Genomic DNA, 10,672 nt, shown 5'->3' with positions numbered 1-10,672 from the left:
CAGAAAAAGGAGACAGAAGGTGAGGTGACGGTCAGTGGTTGAAGGCAGTGCTGAACAGGTGAGACTTCAGTGATGTTTTGAATGTGGTGAGTGAGGAGGAGTCTCTGACGGTTTGGGGTAGTGAGTTCCAGAGGGTGGGAGCAGCGATGGAGAAAGCCCTGTCCCCCCAGGATCTGAGTTTGGTCCGGATGGGGGGGGGACAGAAGGTTGGCAGCAGCAGAGCGGAGCATGCAGGTGGGAGTGTGCCTGTGGAGGAGGTCAGTCAGGTAGGATGGGGCCAGGTTATGGAGGGCTTTGTAGGTCATGAGGAGGATTTTGTACTGGATTCTCTGGGGGATGGGGAGCCAGTGGAACTTGTAAAGGACGGGGGTGATATGGTCACGGATCGGGGAGTGGGTGAGTAGACGGGCAGCGGAGTTTTGAATGTATTGAAGTTTACTGATGATTTTTGAGGGTGAGCCATAGAGGAGGCTGTTGCAATAGTCCAGACGGGAGGAGATGAAGGCGTGGATGAGGGTTTCTGCAGCTGTGGAGGAGAGGGATGGACGGAGACGGGCAATGTTTTTGAGGTGGAAGAAGGCTGTCTTTGTGATGTGTTTGATGTGTTTGTCGAAGGAGAGGGTTTGATCAAAGATGATTCCAAGATTCCGGATGTGAGGGGAGGTGGATACTGGGAGACCATCAATATTGAGGATGAAGTTTTGGGTGGATTTGGTGAGCATTTTTGGACCAATTATGATGATTTCAGATTTGTTGCAGTTGAGTTTGAGGAAATCACACACACACACACACACACACACACACACACACACACACACACACACACACACACACACACACACACACACACACACACACACACACACACACACACACACACACACACGTGAGCACACACATGCACACAAACACACACACAGGTACAGGTTCAGGAAGCTGGACGTGGACACAAGCTGACACATGGAAGGGCTCAGTTACATTCTTCACTCTGGGATGTGGGTGTAACCAAAGCATGATGATCCTGGCTCCTAATTCATAATTCCACCCAGCGACCCTCCCATTCACCCTCATGCCCTCCATCCCAAAAAGCACACTGCATGATTTTCTTTGCAATATTGCCTCATTGGAAATATATATTCATCATGTTATGATGTCCATATCTCTATAGTTTGTACATTTACATGGCCTCTTTAGATGATGCATACTTGAAGCGTTTGAGAGGTTTTTCCGCAGAACCCAGCCCACCAATGTCTAATGGGACCTCAGACAATGGGACTGCCCAAATAACAACTGGGTCGGCTGCACCGAGCTTCAGTACATCCCTTAGCACGTACTCCTGCAGCTTGGAATGTGCCTGGTGGCAGCTTTCCCTTACGGGAGTACGTTTTATTGGGAGACCAACAAGTTTCGGGCAGACCAAAGTGTGTCTTTCATCGAGTCGATGAACTTCCGGTGACACATGCTTTCCACAGCTGCCATGCCCTTTCAGGATATTCCAAAGAGAGGTTTCTCTTCTTTAGATCAAGTCACCGCTGTAATGTGAAGCTGTCAAGCAACAGAAAGCAAGCTGCCACTAGTACCAATGTGATAATGACCAGACAAACAGGTTTGTTTTGCTAGGTTAACTGAGGGAACTGTAAATGCCAGAACCCTGGGCTAACTCAGTAATGTCATACGATCTTTTCTTTTCCCTCAAAAAGCTCATCAAGGAACCCCACCACCCACCCTTGTCTCTATTACCATTGGGCAGGAGGTACAGAAACCTGAAGTCCCACACCAGGTACAGGAACAGTTACTTCCCTACTACCATCAGGTTCTTGAATTGACCTGTACAACCCTAATCTAACCTCAGCAATGGACCACTTAAGAGACCTCCTGCACTATCATAGACTTAGTTGTCCAGTTATCTTTTGCATTAATCTCTTGCTTTTTGAACAGTCATATTCTTTTTATCTTGCAAAATATACGTGTAACTTATGTATAATTCATGGTATGTGTGTTGTGTGAATCTCTGTGCCTGTGATGCTGCTGCAAACAAGATTTTCATTGTACGAACCTCATCGTACTTGTGCATGTGACTGGACTCGACTTGAAGGCCAGCCAATTCCATTTGTTAACATGCTTCTGAAAGGATGGCACTTCTGATTATGTCTCACATTTGGAAAGGGCAAACGAGGTTATGGAGCACATATTCGTTGACAGGATGATGAGCTGTGTGGATGGATGGTAAGTTTTTTGAATACATGTCCACCAATCCTTGAAATGAGACTGGTAGGTGAGGTGATGAACCCTACTTTACCCATTTGGATAAGACATGGGATGTACAGTAGAAGTCACACCAGCACTCTGCAAAACATTGGTTTGACCACAACAAAAAAAAATTCTGGTCACCGCACTACAGGAAGGATGTAATGGCCTCAGGAAGGGTTCATGAGGATAACTCCAGGGCTGGAGAGTTATTGTTGTGGAGCAAGGTTAGAATCATGGAGTCATACTGTCATAAAAGGGAAACGGACCCTTCGGCCCACCGAGCACTCCCGGCCACCAACCACCCATTTATTCTAATCCTACACTAATGTCATCTTAATCTCCGCACATTCCCATCAAATCCCTCCAGATTCTACCATTCACTTACACACTGGGTGGCAATTTACAGCGGCCAGTTAACCGGCACGCCGTTGAGATGTGGAAGGAAACTGGTGCGCCTGAAGAAAGTCCTTGCGGTCACAGGAAGAATGTGAAAACCCCACACGGACAGCACCCACGGTCAGGACTGAACCCGGGTCTCTGGCACTGTGAGGCTACCAACTGCAACATGGTGACTCCTGGATAGATCAGACGGTGGATGTTTTCTCTGGAGCAGAGGTGGAAAGTTGTTGGGAAAAAAAACCTACTTCAAACACAGAAAGAGTGGATTAGGAAGGACTACATTACCAACAGAGGGAGGTCAATGGCTCGGGGAAAGGATTTAAAATGATGAGGCTGGTCAGGTGTGGAAGAGAACTTTATTCACCTGGAGAGTGTTGGAGGGAGAAAGCCTCAGTGTCCAACTCTGGAGATGTTGTTGCCACAAGACCACTAGCAAAGAATTAAAATATAGAGGCAGTCTACATGGAGGTGATGGAGAAATGGACCGAGGCATTCTACTATATAAACCTCTATGAGGCGATGCTATGATCCAGCTGTAGACCCTGCTCAGCTGACCACCCACCCACCCACCCACACCTGCCTGAGGGTGCCAGACCCTTTCCTGTGCCCCGTCAGTCCACCAGCTCCCTGTATTCCCGGGTCACCTCCACCCCCGCCCCACTATCACATTCCCATCCATCACGTTTCCCTGTCTTCAGGAACAGAAAGGAACTGGATAGAAATTATTACCCCTTCATACATTCAGTGCCAGTGATCCTCCTGGAATGGGCACATCCGGTCATTAAGACCTCAGTTTCTTATGGGTTTCTTCTTCCCGGCTTCCATTCCTATCTTCTTCCCTTTCTGCTATCATCTACCCACCATCCTCCCCTTGTCAGATTCCACTTACCGATTACAGACTCTGTCTGAGTATTCCCCCTCCCTCCTCCATCCTGGACCATTATTTCCACCTATCACTCGCCAACCTCTGTCTCCACACTCCCCCCTCGTCCACCTGTCTCCATCTGCCCCTCATTCAACCCTACACTTCCCATGCCCAGGGTCATCTCACCTCTTGTTAGGTGTCAAGTTAGGTGTCAAGTTAGGAGGAGGGGGAGTTCAACGAGATCTGGGTGTCCTAGTGCATCAGTCAATGAAAGGAAGCATGCAGGTACAGCAGGCAGTGAAGAAAGCCAATGGAATGTTGGCCTTCGAAACAAGAGGAGTTGAGTATAGGAGCAAAGAGGTCCTTCTACAGTTGTACCGGGCCCTGGTGAGACCGCACCTGGAGTACTGTGTGCAGTTTTGGTCTCCAAATTTGAGGAAGGATATTCTTGCTATGGAGGGCGTGCAGCGTAGGTTCACTAGGTTAATTCCCGGAATGGTGGGACTGTCGTATGTTGAAAGGCTGGAGCGATTGGGCTTGTATACACTGGAATTTAGAAGGATGAGGGGGGATCTTATTGAAACATATAAGATAATTAGGGGATTGGACACATTAGAGGCAGGAAACATGTTCCCAATGTTGGGGGAGTCCAGAACAAGGGGCCACAGTTTAAGAATAAGGGGTAGGCCATTTAGAACGGAGATGAGGAATAACTTTTTCAGTCAGAGAGTGGTGAAGGTGTGGAATTCTCTGCCTCAGAAGGCAGTGGAGGCCAGTTCGTTGGATGCTTTCAAGAGAGAGCTGGATAGAGCTCTGAAGGATAGCGGAGTGAGGGGGTATGGGGAGAAGGCAGGAACGGGGTACTGATTGAGAGTGATCAGCCATGATCGCATTGAATGGCGGTGCTGGCTCGAAGGGCTGAATGGCCTACTCCTGCACCTATTGTCTATTGTCTATTGTCTTTTTATACTGGCTGTCTTCCCTCTACACGTCCTGGTGTAGGGTTGTGACCAGAAATGTCACCTTCCATTTTGCCTCCATAGATGCTGTCCAACCTGCTGAATTCCTCCAGTTGTTTGTGTTTTGCTCCAGATTCCAGCAACTGCATTCCCTTTTATGTCTGGTGATTAAGACAGATCTGGGCAAATAATGTCCGCAAAGCAAAGGTTCCCTGGCTCACGGTAAACAAACACATCAAAGGGAATAGAGCGGAAAGCTTCCATGAAGTAGATAATTGCTTTATTTACCTAAAACAAAGAGTAGTGTGAATAGGATGATATATGGCGGATCACACTTCCCTTATCATTCTGGGCTCTGATTAAATTACTTGTTGACTTGGTGGAATAGGTGTGAGCAGTGTTTGGATTCCTTGCAGAGAATGCCAATGAGAACCCTCAGGCAGCGCACGACGGTCGTCGAAGGGGCAAGGATTCCAGGCAGACTGATGTCCCGACTAAGTTCCACCAGCCTTCACCTAAGATGGGCAGAGGGGATTTTGCAACATCACTCTTTTTTAGCTAAGGTCAAGTGGAGTGTGTTGTCATATGCACAAGTACGGTGATGTACCTCGGTACACGTGACAATAAAAACTACACTCTTAGCTCAGGACTCTCACAATCCTTCATTCCCTTCAAAAAAACACACACACACACACACACTCACAGAAACACGCACACACACACACAAACACACACACGCACACACACACACCTGCACACACACCTGCACACACACACACACACACACTCTCACACTCACAGAAACACGCACACACACACAAACACACACACTCTCTCACACTCACAGAAACACGCACACACACACAAACACACACACACTCACAGAAACACGCACACACACACCTGAACACACACATTCACACTCACAGAAACACGCACACACACACACACACACACTCACACACTCTATCACAATCACAGAAACACGTGCACACACACATACACTCAGCTGATTGCTTCTTACCACTCTATGCCACATCCAAGCCAGAGATGTTATCTTGGTTGCTGAGATACCATTCCTCGAGCACATGAATGTTTTAAGGTGTCAGATAGTCTTTTGTATAACATGTCAATCCTATCAATTCAACTCTCTTATTTCTTGCTCTACAAATTCCTCCTTTTCCAGTAACAAGAGCTTAAAAACTCAATAGGGCTGTTTTTCAGGTCAGACATTTAACCGATGAGTCGTCTGATTTCGCGGGTAGATGGGAAGATAGCAGGGATTATTTAAAGGATACAATCCCTGCTGCCTTGGCCAATGATCATCTTTGTTTAAACGAGGAGTTTAATCATCAAGTTTGATGGAATCGTCTGGGGCAATTCTTTTACACAGAGTGGTGGGTGTCTGGAACGTGTTGCTAGGGTGGTGCTGGAGGCAGATCGATCATAGAAACATAGAAACAAAGAAAATAGGTGCAGGAGTAGGCCATTTGACCCTTCGAGCCAGCACTGCCATTCCATATGGTCATGGTTGATCATCCAAAATCAGCACCCCGTTCCTGCTTTCTCCCCGCATCCCTTGATTCAGTTAGCCCGAAAAGCTAAATCTAACTCTCTGTTGAATCCATCCCGTGTATTGGCCTCCACTGCGTTCTGTGGCAGAGAATTCCACAACTCTCTGGGTGAAAAGGTTTTTCCTCATGTCAGTCCTAAGTGACCTACCCCTTATTCTTAAACTGTTACCCCTGGTTCTGGACTCCCCCAACATCGGGATTTCCCCCCCAGCATCTAGCCTGTCCAATCGTGGCATTTAAGAGGCTTTGTGATAGGAGCATGAATATGCAGGGTTTGGAGGCCGGTGGACATGCAGGCAGAGGAGGTTAGTTACACTTGGCATCACACTTGGCATGGACATTGTGGGCTGAATCACCAGTTACTGTGCTGTACTGTTCTGATCGTTTCCCTTTTCCCTAACTCGTCTGAAGAAGGGTCTCGACCCAAAACGCCACCCATTCCTTCTCTCCAGAGATGCTGCCTTTCCCGCTGAATTACTCCAGCTTTATGTGTCGATCTTCTGTACTGTTCTAGGTTCTCTGGTTTCAGATTTCCTGCCTCTGCAGTTTTCGAAACTCCCGAACCCTGTACTTTTACCAAGATGGCACATATTACTTATTTCTTAGTCTTTTCCCTTGTTATGCTCTGAATTGATTCTAGACACTACAAATGCCAGCACAAGTCTTTCAAGGGTCTTCATGATTACAGAGGTTAGTGTGAAGAAGTTCGCTGATATCCAATAGACAATAGGTGCAGGAGGAGGCCATTCGGCCCTTCGAGCCAGCACCGCCATTCAATGTGATCATGGCTGATCATTCTCAATCAGTACCCCGTTCCTGCCTTCTCCCCATACCCCCTGACTCCGCTATCCTTAAGAGCTCTATCCAGCTCTCTCTTGAATGCATTCAGAGAATTGGCCTCCACTGCCTTCTGAGGCAGAGAATTCCACAGATTCACAACTCTCTGACTGAAAAAGTTTTTCCTCGTCTCAGTTCTAAATGGCCTACCCCTTATTCTTAAACTGTGGCCCCTTGTTCTGGACTCCCCCAACATTGGGAACATGTTTCCTGCCTCTAACGTGTCCAACCCCTTAATAATCTTATACGTTTCGATAAGACCTCCAGAGGTAGAAGAATGGATTCCTTCTCCAGAGATGCTGCCTGTCCCGCTGAGTTATTCCAGCATTCTGTGTCTATCTTCGGTATAAACCAGCATCTGCAATTCCTTCCTACACGTACTTCTTTTAAACAATGGTTTGAAGATTTCACTTCATCCAATTGACGGTCAGACTGTTTTCGGCCAAACGTGCTCGGTTAACTTATACAAGTAAAACTCAGTTACAGCAGTTAAACTTCTTTCGCTGTGAACTTTTCCCGCAAAAGCAATGTTCTCCACGCCCGACTCTGCGAATGAGAGACACTCATTGAAATGCCGCTCGTTAGAAATGCGAAGCAACAACTTTCCATACGGGTTATTGTTGTGTAACTCTATCATTCACACTGTTGTGTATCTTTATCACTCACGCTCACGAGTTTCCCTCTCCCCTGACTCTCAGTCTGAAGAAGGGTCTCGACCCGAAACGCCACCTGTTCCTTTTCTCCTGAGATGCTGCCTGACCCGCTGAGTTACTCCAGTTTTTTTTTGTGTGACTATTTAACGTATAACATTTATTGGATATTGAATAGGTTGTAAATGTTCGGCTGCATGAAAAAAATACATCTGATATATTTCAGCCGAAACCTTTGAAGAATGTAACCAGTAATCTGTCTATCTCAGATGGGCTATATTTAGATACACTGCAATCTGATAAGTTGAAATTGATGCCTTATCGCGTGTAACATTAAAAATCCGACCCAAACACGCAAGTCTGCTGTTGCAATGTACAGTTTAATACATTATTATTGTTATTATTATTAAACCCCATTCCTTCTCTCCAGAGATGCTGCCTGTCCCGCTGAGTTACTCCAGCATTTTGTGTCTATCTGCGGTGTGAATCAGCATCTGCAGCTCGTTGCTGCTTATGTTATTAATTAGCCAAAGAAACGGACTCGGTAGTTGAGATCAGTTTTAACTGGCCACGCACAATATATAACCAGGCCTACTTGCACTCATTTCATAGAAACATAGAAAATAGGTGCAGGAGTAGGCCATTCGGCCCTTCGAGCCTGCACCGCCATTCAATATGATCATGGCTGATCATCCAACTCAGTATCCCGTACCTGCCTTCTCTCCATACCCCCTGATCCCTTTAGCCACAAGGGCCACATCTAACTCCCTCTTAAATATAGCCAATGAACTGGCCTCAACTACCTTCTGTGGCAGAGAATTCCACAGATTCACAGATTCCACACACTCTGTGTGAAAAAAAACTTTCTCATCTCGGTCCTAAAAGACTTCCCCCTTATCCTTAAACCGTGACCCCCTGTTCTGGACTTCCCCAACATCGGGAACAATCTTCCTGCATCTAGCCTCTCCAACCCCTTAAGAATTTTGTAAGTTTCTATAAGATCCCCCCTCAATCTTCTAAATTCCAGCGAGTACAAGCCGAGTCTATCCAGTCTTTCGAAATGCTTTACAATTAATACGGATTGGTTTTATGTAACCAGGGTTTTTAATGTAATGTCCCCTATTTTTTATGACTACCCGGCATTATAAACGCATGGATGGTGGGTGGCGCTGGAGACCCGGGTTCGATCCCCACAGCGGGTGCTATCTGTACGGAGTTTGTACGTTTGTACGTTTTCCCGGTGTGCTGCGTGGGCTCTCTCCGGGACGTACAGGTTTGTAGGCTAATTGGCTTGGTAAATCCCGAGTGGATATAGGGTAGTGTTAATGTGCGGGGGTCGCTGGTCGGCGCGGACCCGGTGGGCCGAAGGACCTGTTTCTGTGCTGTATCTCTAAGTTCGAGGCCATGGTGTGTGGCGGCTGCATCTCTAAATTGTTTTCCCTGTCCACAGGATACTTCAAAGTGCCAAGCAGACTGATAAAATACAACCGCCCTGTAATGTGGGATCGCATAATCAGGATGCCAAGAAGCTGAAGAAGTATCCCGACCCAGAACGTCGCCTGTTCATTCCCTCCACAGATGCTGCCTGGCCCGCTGGGTTCCTCCAGTACTTTGTGTTTGGCTCAAGATTGCAGCATTTGTTGTGTCTCCGAGCTGTGTTGGACTGTTCTTTCTGATATTGGTTGCGGGTTGGATAACAGTCCAGCCTCGGTGGGTGGAAGGGCTTGATTCCCGGCTTGGCTGCAACCCATCCTTCTTCAAACACCGGCATCGGAGAGAGCAGATGGAGCCCCCAACAACGCCCGGCGCTGCGCCCTCTGTATCTCACTGAAACCCAGCGAGTGCGCTTCCCACTCGGAGATGGAAGTCTCGCTGCCGACCTGTGATGGCTCACAGAATACACCAGATAAATAACTCAGTGATAAATAACTCCGGCACCGAGGGAGGCTGAACCAAAGCTGCAAATGCTGGGTATCTGAAATATCTGAACAGAAACCACATCGTCAGGCAGCGTCTGTGGGAGAGGAGAAGGAATTAACGCCTCGATGAAGTTAGCAAACCCGTAGACTAACGCTGGCAATGGTATTAGCATGGAACTGCAGTTGCTGGTTTATGCCGAAGATAGACACAAAGTGCTGGAGTAACTCATCGATCAGCATCTCTGGAGAGAAGGAATAGGTGGGGTTTCGGGTCGAGATCCTTCTTCAACTGCACCTGTACCAGGTATATCCACTGACATCAGGTAGATAGATGCCCCGTTCACAGCTGGGACAGTCGGGGTCAAGGTGCCCCTGGCTTGGGGGCGTAATGTGTGGGAAGGAACTGCAGATGCTGGTTTACACCGGAGACAGACACAGTATGCTGGAACTACTCAGCGGGACGGGCAGCGTCTCTGGAGAGAAGGAATCCCTCTGAAGAAGGGTCTCGACCCGAAACGTCACCCATTCCTTCTCTCCAGAGATGCCGCCTGCCCCGCCGAGTTACTCCAGCATTTGGTGTCTATCTTGGGCGTAGTGGAGTGGAGCGCAGTGTGGAGCTGAGGGAGTCGCTGTCTAATCCCAGCGGGGGATGTGCAGGTGTTGTGTTGTGTGTTGTGGTGTGTGTTGTGTGTTCTGTTGTGTTGTGTGTTGTGTTGTGTGTTGTGGTGTGTTGTGTGTTGTGTGTTGCGTTGTGTGTTGTGTTGTGTGTTGCGTTGTGTGTTGTGTGTTGTGGTGTGTTGTGTGTTGTGTGTTGTGGTGTGTTGTGTGTTGTGTGTTGTGTTGTGTGTTGTGTGTTGTGGTGTGTTGTGTGTTGTGTTGTGTGTTGCGTTGTGTGTTGTGTTGTGTGTTGCGTTGTGTGTTGTGTGTTGTGTTGTGTGTTGTGTGTTGTGTGTGTTGTGTGTTGTGTTGTGTGTTGTGTGTTGTGTGTGTTGTGTGTTGTGTTGTGTGTTGTGTGTTGTGTGTTGTGTGTTGTGTGTTGTGTGTGGTGTTGTGTTGTGTGTGGTGTTGTGTTGTGTTGTGTGTTGTGTGTGGTGTTGTGTGTTGTGTTGTGTGTTGTGTGTTGTGTGTTGTGTGTTGTGTTGTGTTGTGTGTGGTGTTGTGTTGTGTGTTGTGTTGTGTTGTGTTGTGTGTTGTGTGTGGTGTTGTGTTGTGTGTTGTG

This window comes from Rhinoraja longicauda, chromosome 21, assembly GCF_053455715.1.
Source record: "Rhinoraja longicauda isolate Sanriku21f chromosome 21, sRhiLon1.1, whole genome shotgun sequence".
NCBI classification, from domain to species: Eukaryota; Metazoa; Chordata; class Chondrichthyes; order Rajiformes; family Arhynchobatidae; genus Rhinoraja; species Rhinoraja longicauda.
Note: the sequence above shows the minus strand (reverse complement) of the source record.